At 37.8% G+C, this 21849-nt stretch overlaps 1 protein-coding gene across 4 annotated transcripts in view; it reads left to right on the forward strand.

Moving 5' to 3' along the window:
- The window catches only part of HIPK3 (homeodomain interacting protein kinase 3), an 87567-nt gene that overhangs the window by 31814 nt on the left and 33904 nt on the right, over positions 1-21849 (forward strand). The window lies entirely within an intron of this gene.

The following is a 21849-nucleotide window of genomic DNA, read 5'->3' on the forward strand; positions in this document are numbered from 1 at the left end:
ATGAACCCGTGTCCCCTGCATCGGCAGGCGGACTCTCAACCACTGCGCCACCAGGGAAGCCCTGGCAGGAGGATTCTTAACCACTGCGCCACCAGGGAAGTCCTCAGCTAGTGTTTTGATGTCTAGTATAATTTTGCATAAAAATAGCAGGTAACCGTTATTTTTCAGTATTTGTACTTTTTATTTGGAGCTTTGTCAATTCTGCCTTAGTTTTTTTTTTTTAAATATTTATTTGTTTATTTAAGGCTGCATTGGGTCTTTTTTTTTGAATTTTATTTAATTAATTTTTTTATACAGCAGGTTCTTATTAGTTATCCATTTTATACATATTAGTGTATATATGTCAATCCCAATCTCCTAATTCATCACACTGCATTGGGTCTTAGTTGCGGCATGTGGGATCTTTCGTTGCAGTGCACGGGCTTCTCTCTGGTTGTGGTGCGTGGGCTCAGTAGTTGCAGCATGCAGGCCCCAGAGTGTGCAGGCTCAGTATTTGCTGTGCATGGGCTTTCTGCATGCTGTGGCATGCAGGCTCCAGGGCTTGTGGGCTCTGTAGTTGTGGTGCAGGGGCTCAGTAGTTGCAGCGCGGGCTTAGTTGCCCCACGTGGGCTTAGTTGCCCCATGGCATGTGGGATCTGAGTTCCCTGACCAGGGATCGAACCCAGTCCCGTGCATTGGAAGGCGGATTCTCAACCACTGGACCACCAGGGAAGTCCCTCTGCCTTATTTTTTGTTACAAACCTGATTAGGCAATGAGCAGAAATGTCTCATACTTGATTTTTTTTTTACTCTTTGTTTAAAATAGATTGTATTTAAAAAATGAGGGACTTCCCTGGTGGTGCAGTGGTTAAGAATCTGCCTGCCAATGCAGGGGACACGGGTTCGAGGCCTGGTCTGGGAAGATCCCACATGCCATGGAGCAACTAAGCCTGCATGCCACAACTACTGAGTTTGCGCTCTAGAGCCTGAGAGCCACAACTACTGAGTCCACGTGCCACAACCACCGAAGCCTGTGCGCTCTAGGGCCTGTGCTCCGCAACAAGAGAAGCCACCGCAATGAGAAGCCTGCGTACCGCAATGAAGAGTAGCCCCCACTCGCCGCAACTAGAGAAAGCCCGCGTGGAGCAACGAAGACCCAACGCAGCTAAAAAATAAATAAATTGGGGCTTCCCTGGTGGCGCAGTGGTTGCGCGTCCGCCTGCCGATGCAGGGGAACCGGGTTCGCGCCCCGGTCTGGGAGGATCCCACATGCCGCGGAGCGGCTGGGCCCGTGAGCCATGGCCGCTGGGCCTGCGCGTCCGGAGCCTGTGCTCCACAACGGGAGAGGCCACAACAGAGGGAGGCCCGCATACCACAAAAAAATAAATAAATAAATAAATTAATTAATTAATTAAAAAAAGAGAAAAAAAATTGCTGAAAAAGAAAGCAGGAAGTGATACTTACCAAATTAAATATTTTTGAGCTAATCACAGTGGGAATACACATAGCCCAGGTTCCAAAGTAAACTATTTGCATTTAAACACAGATTCATGTGTTAGCCTATTTTTTTGAACTGTGCAACACAGAAACATAGTAGGGATATCTTAAAATAGACAGCGGATTGTGGCCAGAAATTGTTGACTACTATAGATGGTGAGGCTGTCTAGCTCTTGTAGTGATATAAGCCAGAAGTACATGCTAAGGGCATTGATTTGCTCAAGGTCAGCATGTTCTAAATTCAGCTGCTTGAGTATGGTTTCTGTCAAGAACACGTAGGGCTCTTGAATGCATAAAAGGTTTTAGCAGCAGAAGGTGCTGTATTTATGAGGTGTGGTGGCAACATTCAGGTCATAAATATCTTTTTCTTCTTTTTTAAATATAGAATTTTAGCCTGTGGTTCTGAGTCATTTCAGAGCATAGAGACAGGAAAGTGGGCTGGAAAGTAACCTGTATAGCGGTTGTATTCTTTGCTACTTATTTTTAGCATTAGTTGTTGTTGAAGTAAATGCTGCTCTTTTCCATGTGACAGTTGACAAAGAGATATGTAATGGTAAAAAACAATCCAGGCTTATCAGTTTTGGTTTAGGGCATTCCCAACTCCTCATGCCTTTTTAGACCCTGAAGTATCAAAGACAAAGTTCCTGTGACAAAGTTAAGGCACACAGAATGACCCATAAAAAAATAACTAGTATTTTATATAGAGTACTTTATAATAACAGAAGATTGTGTATGTATACTGCATCCTTTTTTCAAGTGCTCCTACATATAATTCCTAGTTTGTTCCTCACGTCTCAATCTCTGTGTTCTTAGATAGACGCTTGGTGGAATTCCTATTTAATAAATAGAAAACTGAGGCTTATTCAGTTCACACAGGTCCAAGTTTACAATGCAAGATTAACACAATTTTTGTTGAGCCCTTTTTGTGTGCTGGCACTGTGCTAGGTGCTAGGGATACAGATAAAACATGGTTTCATCATTTAATGGAGGAGAAAAATAGTTTGTCTCTCGAAGTTCTAGGGTAGAAGTGTGTGCTGGGTGCTTTGGGAACCCAGAGGAGAGCCCTTAGCCTAATGTGAGGGTTCAGAGAGGGTGTCTGGGGAAAGATGACCCTTGACTTGAATGAGACTTGAAAGTAGAGAAGGAGTTAGTATTGACTAGTCTTTTTTTTTCTGTTTTTGGCTTGCGGGATCTTAGTTCCCAGACCAGGGATTAAACCCAGGCCACGGCAGTGAAAGCGCCAATTCCTAACCACTGGACCTCCAGGGAATTCCCAGGATTGGCTAGTCTTAAGGAGTGTTCTCTCACAAACTCACCCATACCTTAGAGCTCAGTATTGGCTGAAATTGCTGGCAGCTTCTTCTCTGTATCATAAAAGTTGTTTTTGCTTAGGAATCTTTATTAGACAAATAAAAAGTTGTCACCTGGGTTTAGTTTTAACAGAAGATTCCAAAAGTCTATAATGAAGTGGTTTTCAGTGGTGTACATTGTGGTCACAGACATAGATTACTTTACTACTATATCAGGCCTTCAAATAAAAATTTTGACAGACCTCTTAAAGTTTTTTTTTTTAAAACACCTTTATTGAGCTATAAATCACATGCTATGAATTTTACTCATTTAAAGTGTACAATTCATTGTCTTTTAGTGTATTCACAGTTGTGCATCATCACCACAATTTTAGAACATTTTCCTTACCCCTCAAGAACCCCGATCCCTGCTCCCCAGCACTCTTTAGCCATCTTTCCACAATCTTCCCACCTCTAGCCCTAGGCAACAAAAAATCTACTTTCTGTCTCTACAGATTTGCATTTTCCAAACATCTCATGAATGTAATCATGCAGTATGTTGTCTTTTTTAACTGTCTTTTTTCCACTTAGTGTAATGTTTTCAAGATTCATCTATGTTGTAGCGTGTATCTTCACTTTTTTTGTTGTTGCCAAATAATTCCATTGTATAGATATACCACATTTTATGTATCCATTCATCAGTTGATGGAGACCTCAGTGAAAAGATATGTGAGTAGAAAACTCTAATATAGCCCCATGATTCAGTCTTTTCATTCAAAATATTTAGTGCCTGTAAAGTGTAAAATATTGTGCTGGGTGCTGGTTATACATTGAGGAGCAAAAATATAGACCCTACCATTATGATGTTTACAATCTAATGTGTAGATAACCAAAAAGTAAAGTAATGGGAAAAGAACAGGGAGAGAGACTAACAGGATACTTACTTTTTTTGTTTTATCTTGTTTTTTAACTTTTTACTTTGTAATAATTTTAGACATTAAAAAGTTGCAAAAATAGTACAAAGAATTGTATGCAGATTCTCCAAATGTTTCAAATATAAGCATTTTACCACCCTAGTTTTATCATTCATTCTTCTTTTCTTTCCCTCCCTCCCCTCCCTCCCTCCCCTCCCCCCTCCCCTCCCTCCCCTCCCCCCTCCCTCCCTCCCTCCCTCCCTTCCTTCCTTCTTCTTTCTTCCCCTCTCTCTTCCCCACCCTTCCCTCCCCCTCCCTTCCTCCCCTCCCCCTCCATCCCTTCCCTCCTCTCTCCCTTCCTCCCTCCCTCCCTCCCTCTCTCCCTCTCTCCCTTCCTCCCTCCCTCGTTGCTGTGCAAGGGCTTCCTCTAGTTGCGGCGGCAAGCAGGGGCTACTCTTCATGGTGGTGCGCGGGCTTCTCATTGTGGTGGCTTCTCTTGTTGCAGAGCACGGGCTCTAGGCACGCAGGCTTCAGTAGTTGTGGCACGCAGGCTCAGCAGTTGTGACTTACAGGCTCTAGAGTGCAGGCTCAGTAGTGGCGCACAGACTTAGTTGCTCCGCAGTGTGTGGGATCTTCCCGGACCAGGGCTCAAACCTGTGTCCCCTGCATTGGCAGGTGGATTCTTAACCACTGTGCCACCAGGGAAGCCCATATCACTCATTCTTTTTCTGTGTGTGTGCACATACAGATACACAGGTATATTTTTTCTGTTGTTACAGTGTTTGAGAGCAAGTTTTAGATGTAAAGCCCCTTTACATCTAAATAATTATATGTAAGAGAATGTCCTTATGTTTAGGAATACACAGTATTCTTAAACTTAAGGACATTCTCTTGCATAACCCCAGTGCAATAATCAGGATCATCATTGGTTAACATCAGTATTATTGATTAGATGAACTTTTTGAACTGCTCAATACTATTTGATTTGAGGAAATGAAAATCAGTTTAGTACTAGTAGCTTATTTATAGACTTAATTCAGATTTTGCCAGTTGTCTTACTGTTGACTTTTTTCTTACCCAGAATTCAAGTTCACACATTGCAATATATATATACAGTGGTATATTACTCAGCCATAAAAAAGACTGAAACTTTGCCATTGTAACAACATGCATGTACTTAGAGGGTATACTGCTAAGTGAAATAAGTCAGACAGAGAAAGGCAATACTGTATGATAACATTTATATGTGAAATCTAAAAATCAAACTAGTGAATATAACAAAAAGGAAATACAGATATAGAGAACAAACTGGTCATTACCATTGGGGAGATAAGTTGGGGGAGGGGCAAGATAGGGGTAGGGGGTTAAGAGGAACAAACTGTTATGTATAAAATAAAGATACAGCGATATACTGTAGAACACAGGGAGTATAGCCAGTAGTTTATAATAAGTATAAATTGAATATAACCTTTAAAAATTGTGAATCACTATGTTTTACACCTGTATATACTATTGTACATCAACTGTATCTCAAATGTAAAAAAAAAATCACACATTGCATTATTTGCTATGTATATCTCTCTAGTGTCCTCTTATCTGGATTAGCTCCTTATTTTCTTTGCCTTTCATGATCCTGACACTTTTGAAGAGTACTGGCCAGTTATTTTGTAGAACTTCCTTAGTTTGGGTTTGTCTGATGTTTTCATGTTATGTGTTTTAACTTACAGAAGTGATGTTTTGTTCTCACATATCGGGAGGCACATACTGTCAATTCGTCCCGTTACTAGTAATGTTAACTTTGATCACTTGACTGAGGTGGTGACTGCCAGATTTTTCTACTATAAGGTTTTTTCTTTGTAATTAATAAGTATCTTGTGGAGAGATACTTTGAGACTATTCATATATACTGTTTCTCATCTTATTTTCACAGACCAATTTTAGCATCCATTGATGAATATGGCCTTTAACAGTTATTAAGTGTGGGGTTGCAAAATGATGATTTTCTAACTTTATCATTATCATTCCTCTGTGTAAGGAATTTTCCTGTAAGGAAGAACTTTCCTTCACTCTGTTTGTTGTTGTATAGACTTATAGATTCATATTCAATGGGTTATAATCTATTACTTGTCATTTGTTCTACTGCACAATTGACCTAAACTCTCTAGTAAGAAGAGCCTTTTTAAGCTTGCTCCTGTATCCCTTCAAATGGCCCTGTCCTTCCTTGAGAGCTTACTTGCTGACAGCACAAGATGTTCCAGGCTTACTTTGTACTTTTCCTGCTCCATGCTTGGTATTGGCCATTTTTCTAAGGACCGTTGGTTCCTGTTATTGGAGATAATGGTATTTAGGAAACAAGATCTGGATGCTAGTCCCAGATGTGCTCATTGGTACTAGAGTGTTATTGCTTTTAGGTCCTTTGAGTGGCAAAGCTAGAAGATGTGTGTGTGTGTGTGTGTGTGTGTGTGTGTGTGTGTGTGTGTGTATGTAATTCTGTAATTCTGTATCTATCTGTTTATATATTAAAACAATGAATTCATACTGATATGTTTAGTTCTGACACCTCAGAGTTCATCCTGTCCTCTTCCTTTATTTATGATCTCTTCTCTGACATGAAGAAACTTGGCTCTCATCCACAATGTTACTTCTTTGCTCAATTCTAGAATACACTTCAAGTAGTTTTGGAATTGCTAACCCATACCACTGCTAATTTACTAGCCGGAGTGTGCATTTATTTATAGTTGTTTTATTCTTTAGCCTTAGACTTGGAGGATGTATTCAAAGTATTGGGTTCCAAAGTTACTTAGGTTAGTCCTTCCTCAACTCCCCTTTCCCCCATCTTCAATGTGATTGTTATTTATTTGAAATATAATTAAGTTCATTTCATTGTATTCCATTTTGGGTCCTTTATATCCTTGCTTATTTATTTGACTATTTGAAACATTAACATAGTTCTGAAAATCAGAACAATATTAAAATGTTATCTGAGAAGTGTCATGCCCCCTCTTCCATGACTCCTCCTCATTCTTTCTACCTCATTCCTACCCAGCCCCTTTTGGTAATCATAATCATTGGTTTTTAAATTTATTCTGTGTGTGTGTATGTGTGTGTGTGTGTTTGGCAGCGGGTGCAAGTAAGCAGATAAATGTCTCAGTTCCCCTTTTATAAGAAAGATAACATACTGTAGATACCTGTTTGCGCTTGGCTATTTTCCCTTAACAGTGTTTCCTGGAAATTGCTTCATGTCAATTCACAGAGATCTTTCTCATTCTGTTTTGCTGCTTAATAGCACTTTATTGTGTGTATTACCATAGTTTATTTAGCCATTTTTCTTTTTTCTTTTTTTTTTTTTGGCTGCACCACACGACTTGTGGGATCCTAGTTCCCCGATCAGGTTGAACCTGGGCCCTCAGCAGTGAGAGCACAGAGTCCTAACCACTGGACCTCCAGGGAATTCCTAACATATCCTTGCTTATTTATTTGACTATTTGAAACATTAACATAGTTCTGAAAATCAGAACAATATTAAAATGTTATCTGAGAAGTGTCATGCCCCCTCTTCCATGACTCCTCCTCATTCTTTCTACCTCATTCCTACCCAGCCCCTTTTGGTAATCATAATCATTGGTTTTTAAATTTATTCTGTGTGTGTGTATGTGTGTGTGTGTGTTTGGCAGCGGGTGCAAGTAAGCAGATAAATGTCTCAGTTCCCCTTTTATAAGAAAGATAACATACTGTAGATACCTGTTTGCGCTTGGCTATTTTCCCTTAACAGTGTTTCCTGGAAATTGCTTCATGTCAATTCACAGAGATCTTTCTCATTCTGTTTTGCTGCTTAATAGCACTTTATTGTGTGTATTACCATAGTTTATTTAGCCATTTTTCTTTTTTCTTTTTTTTTTTTTGGCTGCACCACACGACTTGTGGGATCCTAGTTCCCCGATCAGGTTGAACCTGGGCCCTCAGCAGTGAGAGCACAGAGTCCTAACCACTGGACCTCCAGGGAATTCCTAACCATTTTTCTAATTATTGTGTATCCCAGTTACAACCAGTTGCAAAGAATAACTCTGTACATATGTATTTTTTGTCTTGTTGGAGTTGCATCTTCAAGGTAAATTTCCAGAAGTGGAATTAGTCAAAAGGTAAATACACATGTAGTTTTGTTAAATATTGACAAATTCTTTTCAGTAAGGACTGTATAAATTTGCATTCTAATCAACAATGTATGATAGTGCCTGCTTCTCTATTGCCTTGCCAACAGAATATGTTGTCATTCTTTTAAAATTTTGCCAAGCGTGGTATATTTGTGGTATTAATTTGCATGTGTCTTATGAGTGAAGTTAAATATCTCATGTTTAGGGATCATTTTAAAATTATAGGGTGTGTGTGTGTATGTGTGTGTATGTTTGTGAATTGCCTATTCATATCTTTTGCCCATTTTTCTATCAAGCATTTGGTCCTTTGTCCCTCAGATTTTAAGATTTCTTTATATATGAGGGATATTAGCTCTTTATGTATGATATATGTTGCCCTTTTTTTTTCATTTTCTTTTCATTTTTTATGTTTTTTGCCTTGTGAATATTTTGTGTGTGTGTGTGGTCAATTTTATCAATCTTTTATTGCTTCTGGATTTTAAATCATAGTAAGAAAGCCTTTTTCATACACCAAGTTTAAAGAGGCATTTGTCCTCTTTTCTTCTAGTACTTATTGAGATAGTTTTTTAGCATTGAGATCTCTAATCCATTTCGAGTTTATTCTTGTAATTGGTGTGAAGTGTGGATCTAATGTTCTTTTTCCAAATAGCTAATCAGTTGTAGGGACCTACTTTAGATTGGGTGGACTGGGAAAAAGCTCTAAGGACATGATATATTAAACTAAGATCCGATGGGAGCCTGCCATCCACAGTGGTTGGAATGAGAGCCCTAGACAGAGGAAAGAGCACACGTGAAGGCTCTGAGATTAGAAGGAGGTTGGTTAGGTAAAGAATCTGAAAGCCTGCCAGTGAGACTTTGGCCTGTTGGAGTGGGTATAGTAGTAGAGGTGTGACTTGAGGTTGGAGGGTAGCCACAATATGGTTTATGTCTTTATCTCTCTGGCTGCTCTTTCAAGGGGGAAGGGGACAAGAATGAAAGTAGGAGTAGAAAAACCATTAGGAAGGATGCATTAAAGTAATCAATCCACAGAGAAGAGGTGGTGCCAGTGGAAAGAAATTGATAGATTTGAGATACGTTTTAGTATTAACGTGTCTATTTTGTTTTTTACTAGAATTAATTTTTTTCCCTTGAGGAGATAGATGCTTTGTTATGGTTGATATATGTTGACTTAAATTGTGTGTGTTTAGACAAACACCTGACTTCCATGGCCTCAGCTTTCTCATTTGTCAAATAGGAATGTCATTATGATTCAGAGTATATTTCTCTCTCTCTCTATATATATATACTTAACCTGGAAAGCTCTACTAGACATGACTGCCTGAATCAGAGGAAGTGAAATATTAGCCTTTAAAAATTTTTAAGCTAAATCATGACATTTTGTTTTTAAATTTAAGTTATTTTAGGCTGTTTTTATAATTCCCCCGAATCAATGGTTATTGTTTATCCCCTAGAAATGACTACTTTTTCTTATCATATATTAAGAAAAATATTTAAACAAGAACAGTGTCACAGAATACATTGTTTTGCAATTTGCTTTTGGTTAACTGTGTATCTTTGGATTTTTTTTTCAATATGAGTTTCTGTAGAGTAATCTTACTCTATGAAACTATTTAAATAGAAATTTCATGTGTGACCTCCATTTAAATACTAATTGAACACATCAATTGTAAAGAGACAGTTACAAGGCAGTAGAGAAAAATGGGATGTCAGACAATATTAAGGAATTACTGAATTTTTAAATGTGTGATAATAGAATTGTGGTTATTATTACTAAAGTACCTCTTAAAGTTTTATATGGTTTTTTTTTTTTTTTTTTTTGCGGTACGCGGGCCTGTCACCGCCGCGGCCTCTGCCGCCGCGGAGCGCAGGCTCCGGACGCGCAGGCCCAGCGGCCACGGCCCACGGGCCCAGCCGCTCTGCGGCACGCGGGATCCTCCCGGGCCGGGGCACGAACCCGCGTCCCCCGCATACGCAGGTGGACTCCCAACCACTGCGCCACCTGGAAAGCCCCCTGTTGAAGTTTTTTTTGCGATACGCGGGCCTCTCACTGTTGTGGCCTCTCCCGTTGCGGAGCACAGGCTCAGCGGCCATGGCTCACGGGCCCAGCCGCTCCGCGGCATGTGGGATCTTCCCGGACCGGGACACGAACCTGTGTCCCCTGCATCGGCAGGCGAATTCTCAACCACTGCGCCACCAGGGAGGCCCGAATTGTTTTTATTTATATCATCATTTTCCCCCAAATTTGAGGTCACATTGAGAATTTTTTTATTGATGTATAATTGACACATTATATTAGTTTCAGGTGTACAACATAATGGTTCAATATTTGTATATATTGTGAAATGATCACCACAATAAGTCTAGTTAACATCTGTCCCCATACATAGTTATAAAAATACATATTGAGAATTTCAATGTTTAAACTACCTTTAATATATGTCAGAATTTAAGAATGTAGATTGACCAGTGGGTATAGTCAATACATAATGCATTTTGTCTATGTTAACATTTTGATTCATCTTTCCTTTTCAGCTTTACAGTACAATTTACCCTCAGAGCATCCCTTGCCTAGTAATAATTTCTGAACATGCTGTGTACTTTTCACTCCTATTCCTTTGTCTAGGCCTGAATATCCTTCTCTGTTCTTCCTAAGAAAATTGTATTCATCCTTCAAGGCTTAACTTAGATGTTACCTCCTGGATGGTCTTTTCCTGAACTACCCTGTAGTCATTCCTTCTGAGCTGTATTTAGCATAGTAGGGTATTTATATGTGGAATAGGCACTTGCTGACCCTTAATTAGGAAATACTTACTCTTATTGTGAATTACTGGAACATAGACTCAAAAATTTAAAGTTGGAAGGGACTTTTGATATCTTCTTATACAATCCCCTACCCATACATGCATAACTTTTAATAGTATCCTAACACATTTATTTGTCCAACCTCACCCTGAACTCTTTTCAGTAATCACAGGAGACTTCGCTTTTAAAACTAGGTCCTGCTTATACCCATGGGTACTTAAGGTGTGTGGGAGTATTTCATTTAGTGGGATAAGTATAATAGATCTTCTTGTGATGTCACTTTTTTGTGGTCTTAAATTTTAAGAAATAAATACTTTTTTGGGGTAATTACAAGTATATTATAGAAACAGATACAGAAGTTCAAAGACCTCTTTTAGACGTCTAGACTGTTCTGAGGCCAGGAGTTTATTCTTCTCTATGTAGTCTTTAAGTTTATATTGAGGGAAATTTTGGGGGGAATTACATGAAGTAGGCCTCTTTGTTTTCAGGCATCTTTCATTGTTAAAAAAATTTCCCCTTTGGTAACTAGAATTCTAACATTGCCTCAACCCCACTTACATAAAGTAACTGATCTGCTAACCATAAGAAACTTGGTTAACAAGTGGATTAGATACATGTATTTTATCTGAGGAACATAAATATATCTCAGTTAAAATCCTGAACTAAGGCTTCCCTGGTGGTGCAGTGGTTAAGAATCCACCTGCCAATGCATGGGACATAGGTTTGAGCTCTGGTCCGGGAAGATCCAAAATGCTACAGAGCAACTAAGCCCATGTGCCTTGACTACTGAGCCCGTGTAACAAAACTACTGAGTCCATGCTCCGCAACAAGAGAAGCCACCGCAGTGAGAAGCCCATGCACTGCAGCGGAGAGTAGCCCCCACTCGCCACAACTAGAGAAAGCCTGTGTGCAGCAAGGGAGACCCAACATGGCCAAAAATAAATAAATAAATACATTTATTAAAAAAAAAAAAAAGAATCTACTTGCCAGTGCAGGGGACATGGGTTCAAGCCCTAGTCCGGGAAGATCCCACATGCTGCGGAGCAACTGAGCCCGTGCGCCACAACTACTGAGCTTGCGCTCTAGAGCCTGTGAGCCACAACTCCTGAACCTGCATGCCACAACTACTGAACTACTGAAGCCCATGCACCTAGAACCTGTGCTCTGCAACAAGAGAAGCCACCGCAATGAGAAGCCCGTGCACTGCAACGAAGAGTATCCCCTGCTCGCCACAACTAGAGAAAGCCCCTGTGCAGCAACAAAGACCCAATTTAGAACAAAGTGTATTAGTATCTTGCTCAGAGGACTGTCCTTGGGCTGTCTGTGCCAAGGGACTGTAGTTTAGATAAGGTCTCTTTAAGTACCTAAGGAACTAAACTACTTCAAGAGAGAAGAGAGAATACGACTACTTTGCCTTGTACTAAATACTCTCCATTTGGAAACAGCTTTGGAATTAATCTAGATATTCTAAGTATTAAATCCTGTAAAGGTTATTTAAGACCCCCTTCAGTTCTATGTGCCTAGGCACTTGTAACTTCTAATTTCATTTCTTCCCAGTTTTCTCCTTACTTCCCTTCATCCTTCCTGAAATGAAATGAAAAATAATATGGCATTTCCCATATAATCATTTCCTGTATTTTGAAGAGTCCCTTTCTTCTAAGATAATCCCTTCCTTAATTCTTTTATATAATGACAAATCAGTGCTTATGATTTCACAAATGATTTCAGTAATAACGAAAAAGAAACAACGTGAAAAATATCGTAGGATTTGGATAAAACTAGCAGACTAGGAATTCTGAATTTTAATCCTAATTTTAGTACTGATTTACTTAGTATATGTGACTTGTGAGGAGGCTACTTAACTATATATTTGCACATTAATGGTTTAAAGCTGTATTATGATCCTCTTGCTGTATAGGTGTGAGGTTAAATTATAAGATAACAGTACATAAATGCTAAGTAATACTAGTATGGCGTAGGACAAAATCATTTTGTAAAAGCTTGGTCACAAAGTGAGTTTGTTAATTCTGTTGATTTTAGATGTAAAATATGTAATAAATGTAATGCCATATGAACGGCTAATCAGTAATTTTATGTCAGATTGGAATGACTGTATTCTAGAATTGAATATAGTAGTTATATAGAAATAGAAATAACTAACAGGTTAAAAAGAAAACTTTCATGATGGTTCTTAAAGTTTAGTTGAATAAAAGCCTTTAATTTCTAAGGTTATTAGTTTTTCCCCTTTTGCTATATAGCTTTGTTTCAAAGGTGTATATAGTGTCATGAATGTACTGTAATAGAATGTAATGATGTCATGGATTAGATGTCGGTCCTGACCCCACACACCTCAGAATGCAAGTGCCTGTTTGTCTCTGAGTCTTCAGCATTTTCCCATGAATGGAATTCAGCACCCTGGCTGTTATTAACAGAGTGCCTGCTGCCACGGAAGAGTGCCAGTTCAGTGGCCAGTGAATAATTTAGTCATCAGTTGGTGTGGCAAGATTGTATTACTTAGGAGAGAATTTAATATGTGCTAAACTTTGACATTAAAAAGAACAAATGTGTGTGTGTTGTTTTTTTGATAGAACAGTGAATTACAAAAAGTTTTGAATATATCTAAAACCAGTGTACTAATTAAAATTTATTTGATTTAATGTTTTTAGAATTATAATAGTTATGGATGCTCACTGTCAGAAAAAAATTCAATAATACAGAAGGCTAAGAAGCAAAACAGGAACAGTTTTCCCCTTTATTGTGACTCTGCTTTATAATTTTTATGATATGTTTTATTCTTTAAACAGTTCTCTATGATGTACATTTTGTTTGTTTTCTGATAATGCTACCGGGAACCTTCTGGAAGTCCTTGGACACTTGAAGGTACATTTCCTCAACATTTCTAGAAGGAGGATTGTTGGGTCAAAGGATATGTACGTTGTGCTGCTGGGCACTGCCAATTTCCTTTCAGAAATGTTGTACCATTCCAGTGCACAGTCTTACCAATAATGTGTGAACGTGTCCTTTTCTTCACATTCGTGTCATCACAAGGGTATTTCTGGTTTTTCAAATTGGTGGCTGTAAATAGGCAAAAAGCAAAATCATTTAAATTTTATCTTCACTACATTTAAAAACGTTGTACATCTGTCTTCTCTGTCATACGTTGTACCGGTAGATACTCTTTTATGTGGGGGATGAGAATGTAAAAGTAAACAGTTCATATAAAAGCAGCATTTATTGACTGCTTAGTACCAGCCACTGTGCCAGAAACTTTTCATAATTACCCTTTACCCTTATAGCAACCATGATAAGTGGTAGTACTGTCTTTATTTGACAAATGGGGAATTTGAGATTGATACGTTAAGCTACTACTTGCCCAGTGGTACACAGCTAATTGCAGAGCTGTGATTTGAGCTCAGTTTAGTCTATCCATTTTACCATACTCCTTCTTCAGAGATTTCCCCTCATCTTCCTGAAATCCTCTGCTGAAGGACACCGATGACTGGTTTGTTAATCACCAAATTTGGTAGATTTTTTTTTTTTTTTTAAAGTCCACATCTGGCTAGACCTCTGTCTTTCACTGCTGTTAGTGCTTTATTTTATTGAAATGTTCTGTACTGGTTTCCTAAATACTATACCCTCAGATCCTTCTTTCACTTCTCTGACAAACTTTCTTGTTCTTTTTTTCACCTCTTAAATGAGTACATTCTTCAGGGTTCAGTTTCGGCCTCTTTCTCATTCAATATAGTTCCCTCTTGGAGATCTTACTCTCTCCCATGACTTCAGTTTGTTTGCTTAATATGGTAAATTTTCAGATACCTTCTTGTAGCCCTGCTCTCCCTTTGAACACCTAGTTTGTTTCCAGTTACCTCCTTGGGCAGTCTCTGGATGTTACTAACTCATGTTCAAATGATTCATCTTTCTCCCAAAGTTTTCTCATCCTCCCATATTACATATCAAAATTATTAAAGGAACCATTTCCTTTGTTATTTAGTGTTGGCTGTTTCTGTGCTATGTATCTAATCATTGTATGACCAGATCCTACTGATTTCACCTCTGAAATATCCTCATATGTAAATTTTGCCATGCTGTTCTCACCGCCTTGTTCTGGTCTGGCCTTCTGTACTAGATTAGTAATTGATTTTTTAACCTATAGTGTCTACCTCTTACTCTTCTTATCCTGCATTGTTAGAGGTGTGTTATGGATTGGTTTGAGAGATCACAGATGTGTGCACACACAGATATATTAGAAGGCTTTTTTTTTTTTTTTTTTTAACTACTTTGCTCTTTTTTACCCCTTCAGTTCTGATCAGGAAATGTCACAAACTAATGACCTTTTGGAAACCTAATTGTGGTGGCATCAAGATTATAGCATGCCTTTGTCCTTGAAATAGTTGTATACAATTGGAAAAGGCTGATAAAGTAAAAAAAAGGGATTAGAATACTTAAAAATGTGTGGGTAAAATGTTGTACTTAGGAAGCATTTGGTAACTTTCAATAGTTTTTATCATACACCCCTTGATAACACGAACCCTGTATATCTGTTATGTGAGGAGTCTCTCTGTGGTAAGGAGCTGTTTCATATTGTAGCAAAATGCTCCCTGGCATTATAAAATAAATGTGGATTTTTCCCTTTCCTTCCTGTAAGGCTAAGTTAATCATCAACATTTTTAAAGATAAAAATATTTGTATTAAGGATGTTGGATGTACAAGCAAATAGTTAGAGGTGGAAACAGCTACATAGACATTTAGTCCAACTTACTTTATAGAAGAGACTAGTGAAATGCAATATACCTAAATGAGATTTGGCATATCAACATTTATAAATAACTCTTTTACATGTATGTAATAGGGATGTATTTATAGATTTTGGGTAATAAAGTAATAATAAATTGTTCTTTGAATCTAAGGATATGGCTTCTCTGTAAATGGGAAAACATAATGGAAGAAATTGACAATCAGTGACTGCAAAAGTCATCTGAAAACAGGATACCATTTTCAAACAAAATACTTTTAGAAGTATTTAGAAGGAATAAACTCATTGAATAAACTCATTTGAGTAATATGATGGTGAAGCTACGTAACATGACAGAAATGTATTTGAATCTTTTAAAGATTTTATTTACTCTAAATTGCTTTTCATTAATATATAAGTCCTTCAGAGAGACTAATATGTCATTGAATTAGTAACAAGATTCTAAACGATATAGTATTTTGGATATGATGATATTCCTTTTTTAGGGCTTATAAGAAAACTTTATCGATTTTAGTGGTTCATATGAGACATTAAATACAAAGTGTTTTCAAAGAAGGATAGAATTTAAGTAAAAAAACAAATGAAACATACTTATGTCTGGTGCTAAATAATGCCACATTATTTATTCACAGGTTCATAATTTCAGCTCTGCCACTTATTGTGTCCCTTAAAGCAAGTTGTTTAACCTTTCTGAACCTCAGTTTACTCATATGTAAAATAATATTAGCTACTTCGAAGGTTCTTATGAAGGTTAAACTCCATAATGCATGTAAAACACTACAGGCTTGGGACATTTTATAAGTAGAAGCTACTTTAAAAAAAAGTGGTATGGTTTAATGGAAATTAATAATGGTAACAAGATGATAAGGAGTCTCCCATAATTATTCCCTGGAGGCCTGCATTAGGTATATGTGCTGCTTTATTCTTTGGAGTAGAAACTGTGAAATGTTAGAAAAAGTAGTTGAATTTGTGTTAATATTGGTTAATACAGACATTTTGGGAGGAGGGGTGAACGTACATTGACGTATAAGATACAGTACACAAATTTTAAGTTTACAGCTTAATAAATTACAGTGTGAACTGACCCATATAAACACTACCCAAGTCAAGTTTATTGACTGTTTGGCTGTTCTAGTTTGTGAAGTTTCTTTTGCCTAATTTTCTTTTTTTATAAATTTATTTATTTGTTTATTTATTTTTGGCTGTGTTGGGTCTTTTTTTTTTTTTTTTTGTGGTATGCGGGCCTCCCTCTGTTGCGGCCTCTCCCGTTGCGGAGCACAGGCTCTGGCCGCGCAGGCTCATTGGCCGTGGCTCACGGGCCCAGCCGCTCCGCGGCACGTGGGATCCTCCCAGACCGGGGCGCGAACCCGGTTCCCCTGCATCGGCAGGAGGATGCGCAAGCACTGCGCCACCAGGGAAGCCCATGTATTGGGTCTTTGTTGCTGCGCATGGGGTTTTCTCTAGTTGTGGCGAGCGGGGGCTACTCTTCGTTGCGGTGCGCGGGCTTCTCATTGCGGTGGCTTCTCTTGTTGCGGAGCACATGCTCTAGGTGTGTGGGCTTCAGTGGTTGTGGCACGTGGGCTCAGTAGTTGTGGCTTGCAGGTTCTAGAGTACAGGCTTAGTTGTGGCGCACGGGCGTAGTTGCTCCGCAGCATGTGGGATCTCCCGGACCAGGGCTCGAACCCGTGTCCCCTGAATTGGCAGGTGGATTCTTAACCACTGTGCCAACAAGAAAGCCCTTGCCTAATTTTCTATTTGTTTTCTATTTGCTTGACTTTCTTATTGTTCATTTGTGGTTTTTAAAATATATGTTCTCTATATGAAACCTTTAGGAGAAAAATAACTTCTTCCATTCTGTGGTTTGCTTTTCACTCTCTTATGGCTGCCTTGGGTGAGTACGTGGACTCTTTTAATACATAATAATCTTATTTTAAAATAGTTTTCTTTCTCAAAAATTTCCTTTATAATTAACACCGTTTGTATCCTATTTAAGGGATCTTCATGTATTCTAAGTTCACTAAGATTTTTTTCTGCTTGTTTTCTTTTAAAACTTTCACATTTAGCTCTACCATTTTGGGGGGATTGATTTTGTGTATAGTATGAGCTAGGGATTAATGTACACTTTTCTCCACATGGATATCCCTTAACTGAGCACCGCTTATTATTCCACTACATGGAAGGGACAATTTTATCACAAACCAGGTGACCTTATATGTGTGGATCTGTTTTTGGACTCTGTTCTGTTCTATTCATTTGTCTATTCTTATACCAGTATCACAGTGTCATTACCATGATCGATAGTATGAGTCCTTTTGCTTATTCTTCAAAGGATTGTTTCTTGTCCTTTGGATTTCTAGATGAATTCTAGAATGTGTCAGTTCTACAAAAAATACTTTTATTTTTGATATATATATATATATATATATATATGTATATATATATTTACCCCTGGGAATGCTTGGGGAGTTATTTTCCTTCAGCACTTTAAAAGATGTTATAGTCTGGTGTCCATTATTTCTATAGAGAATTGGCTTCTTTGATGATGGTATGTTCTTCTTTCCCTTCTGGATACATTTAAGGTTTTTTCTTCGGTTTAAGCAGTTGACTATGGGGTGTGTGTGTGTGTGTGTGTGTGTGTGTGTGTGTGTGTGTGTGTGTGTGTGTGTGAAATTCTGCTTGGCCTTATTTAAATCCCCTCCCTCCCCCGTATTTTACTGTGAAACTTTTCAAACTTAGAAATAATTTGAAAGGATATACAGTGAACATGCATATACTCACCACCTGGATTCTACAATTAAGATTTTGCTATATTGGCTTTATCACAGATATCCCTCTATCCATTTGTCATTCCATCTTTATTTCATGAGGCAATTCAAAGTAAGTTACAGACATCAGCACACTGTACCATTAAGCACTTAGGCATGCCTCTCATAAAATAGCTCAGTATTTATTTATGATTCTTTGTTTGGAAGTACATGTTATATACAGTGAAATGCACAAATCTTAAGCACTATCCCAGTGAGTTTTGACAAATGCACACACCTGTGTAACCCAAATTCCTATCGAGATATAGAACATTACCATCACCCTAGAAAGTTCCCTCATACCTGTCCCTCCATCTCGGCCCTTTCATTCGTATCTACTGATCTGAGTTTTTTCATGACAAATTAGTTTTTCTGTTCTAGAACTTCATGTCAGTTCTAGAACTTCATGTCAGTGGAACATACCTTTTGTCTAAGGTTTATGTTTCTCAACATGAGGATTTTGTGATTTATTGGTATTTTTGCTTGTATCAGTAGATCATTTCTTCTTATTGATGAGTAATTCTCCTGGCACAAGATTTCCAGGCCTACCTTATACTTTTCCCCACTCAGTTCTGGAATCAGCCGTTTCTCCAAGGGGCCTTAGTTCCTTTTAGTATGGGAATGGTATTTAGAAATCAAGAATTTTTTTTTTTTTTTTCTGTGGTACGCGGGCCTCTCACCGTTGTGGCCTCTCCCGTTGCGGAGCACAGGCTCCAGACGCGCAGGCTCAGCGGCCATGGCTTACGGGCCCGGCCGCTCCGCAGCATGTGGGATCCTCCCGGACCGGGGCACGAACCCGCGTCCCCTCTATTGGCAGGTGGACTCCCAACCACTGCGCCACCAGGGAAGCCCAAGAATTTTTTTTTTTTTTTTTTTTTAAGAATTTGTTTTTTTAACAAGTAGATTCCAGGTTTTTTTGCCGAAACTTTCTATCATTTCATTCATTCTCTTGAACTTTTTTTAATCATTATTTTAAAGTCCCTGTTATTATTTCAATAACTAGGTAACTGTGAGGCTGCCTCTATTGATTTTTCCTCCTTTTGTTTCTTTGCATTTGATTATAGTTCCTGTTAGGCTGGTGTCTTTTTGTTTGTTTGCTTGTTTGTTTCTTTAGCACTGGACCTTGGGTATTAAGTGTTAGATAGCGTCACTACCGTGGTATTCCTGCTGAATAGATAACCTGAACCTTCTTGTGAGGAAACATTAACTAAACACAAATTGAGGGAAATTCTACAAAATAACTGGTTTGTATTCTTCAAAAATGACAGTATCTTGAGAACCATCAAAATGCTGAGGAGCGCGTTCAATATTTTCTCCTTATATTGTTGTCTACTCTGAGAAATAAGTATGAGGAAGTTTCACTGTAATTGAGTAAAATTTGCTTTTGGCATTTATTTTGATGATTAAGTTAGGATTCTGTGGATGCTGAGTTGATATAAAAGGAGAGGATAGTTATCATATCTGAGAGTATCTTTTGCCTTTAAGGAATTGCATTCTTGTCTAAAATGGAAAATTTGGCTGATTTGAGAATAAAATGTAATTGAGTATGCAGCCATGTGAAGAATAAATTTTATTTTGGGGGAAAAAAATGTTGTGGAGCTCTTCCAGATAAGGGGAACTAAAGAGACATGGGTCTGGGAGTTATTTAAGAATTGTTTATTGTAAAAGAAGGCATTATTGAGACAATTGGCAAAATCTGAATAGTAGTATCACATTAATATTGATTTCCTGGTTTTGACAAATACGCTGTAACTATGTAAGAGGCTTTCCTTGTTTCTAGGAAGTAAACACTGAATGAAGTATTTAAGGGTAAAGGGATACAGCGTCTGCATCTTAACTGTCAAATGATTCATAAAAATCATATTTGTGTGTGTATATAAAAGAGGATAATACAAATGTGGTAAAATGTTAACATTTGGGAAATCTGGTTAAGGGTGTATAAGAATTCTTTGTATTAGTTTTGTAACTTCTATAAATCTAAAAGTATGTCAACATAAAATGTATGAGAAAAATAGTTATATATTTGCTGAGTTAAGTGAAATTTAAGAATTTCACCTTTAAGAAATGGCATGCTCTAGAGTGCCACCAGGTTGTGTAAGAGATCACTCACTTGGTGAGTGATCTAATCATCTACCTGCTTGTTAATGCATAGGTATGTGGTCTTATGATTAAATAACGCATTTGCAATAGTTCATAAAATAAAATGATCTATCTACATGGTGTTGAGGAGCTTGGATTTTCACTGAGACTGTGTAGGTTTGTTTATAAGCCCTCCCACTTGCTGAGAGAACTTGGAAAGTTACTTCTGTGCTTTAGTTTCCTCATGGCTACAGTGGGATAATACAGTACCCACCTTAGAGGATTTTGTTAGAATTTAATGAGATAATGAATATAAAACACTTAGCACAGAATCTGATTCCTCATTAGAGCTCAATAAACATTTTTGTTATTTTCAGTAATTTTGCAGAATTGAGTCATTTATTGCAATTAAATATTTTTTTTGTCTGATTTAGTTTAAACACACTATAGATTATGAACTTCTGTTGGCATCTACTGATGATACGTTATGATTTTAAATATATCTCATAGTCAGATAAATTTGAGAAATCCTGTATTGTTTTGTACTTCCCTCCTAATCACCTGTAGAATAAAGATTACAGCATTTATCTTATTACCTCATAGAACAAAATATTTGAAAGGGTTGTAAAATACAAATGCAATAATGCAGATGTAAAATATTAATAATATAGTCCATTTAGATGATCTGTGATAATTAGACATTGACTTTTCTACATCCAGTAGCATATAAACCAATATGTAAAAAACAGACACTTTCAACCTCAGTTGCTGACATGTTTTTCCTTTATTTTCCACAGATACTTTTCATATTCCCCTACCAAGCTTCTCCCTCTTGATATATGTTAATAACAATTTCCTCAGTTTTCTCTTCCATGAGATGGAATTTTGAGATCTTGCAACTGTTCTTGGTAGATAAAACATAAAATAAATAGGGCTGTCTGTAAATGAAATAAATTTATGACTCCTACCTTTACAAAATATTGGCTATTGATCAGTCATAGATGTACAAATTATTGATGCATACATCTTTTTGGACGTTGGGCTCTAAGCGATACATTTAGCATACTGGTAATGACCATTAAATCTTTGCTATCACCTATCCTCTACCTCTCAGGTTTTACATTTAATAGATTTTGAAGATATTTATTATTACTGCAGTTCTTTGTACTTGGCACTTTGATCTGGAGGCGCTTTGATCTGGATCATTGGGCGGCATACTTAAAAGATTAAGTGGCCTTGCAATTACGATATTTTTAATTGTGGTATTTTTAGCCTATGACTCAAGCTACATTTGAATGAGTGTCTATTCTGAGAGCCTGTACTTTGATTACATTTGAACACATTATTGAATAGTTGCAGTTACAGTCATTAAAGCAATCTGTGCGAATATCCAGTATTCTGTAGCGTTGTTATTGCCTACAGCAACAACTTTCTTATCACGGTAAACACTCGTGACTTCAAAAAGAAAATATTTCTAGAAGTGATTGATTGGCTCTTTTGAAATTTATTCGCCTTTCTGAGAGTGTTGAAGTTTTGTTGGTTGCTTTAAAAAAGCACCATTCAGGGGCTTCCCTGGTGGCG

This window comes from Physeter macrocephalus, chromosome 16 (assembly GCF_002837175.3).
Source record: "Physeter macrocephalus isolate SW-GA chromosome 16, ASM283717v5, whole genome shotgun sequence".
NCBI lineage: Eukaryota > Metazoa > Chordata > Mammalia > Artiodactyla > Physeteridae > Physeter > Physeter macrocephalus.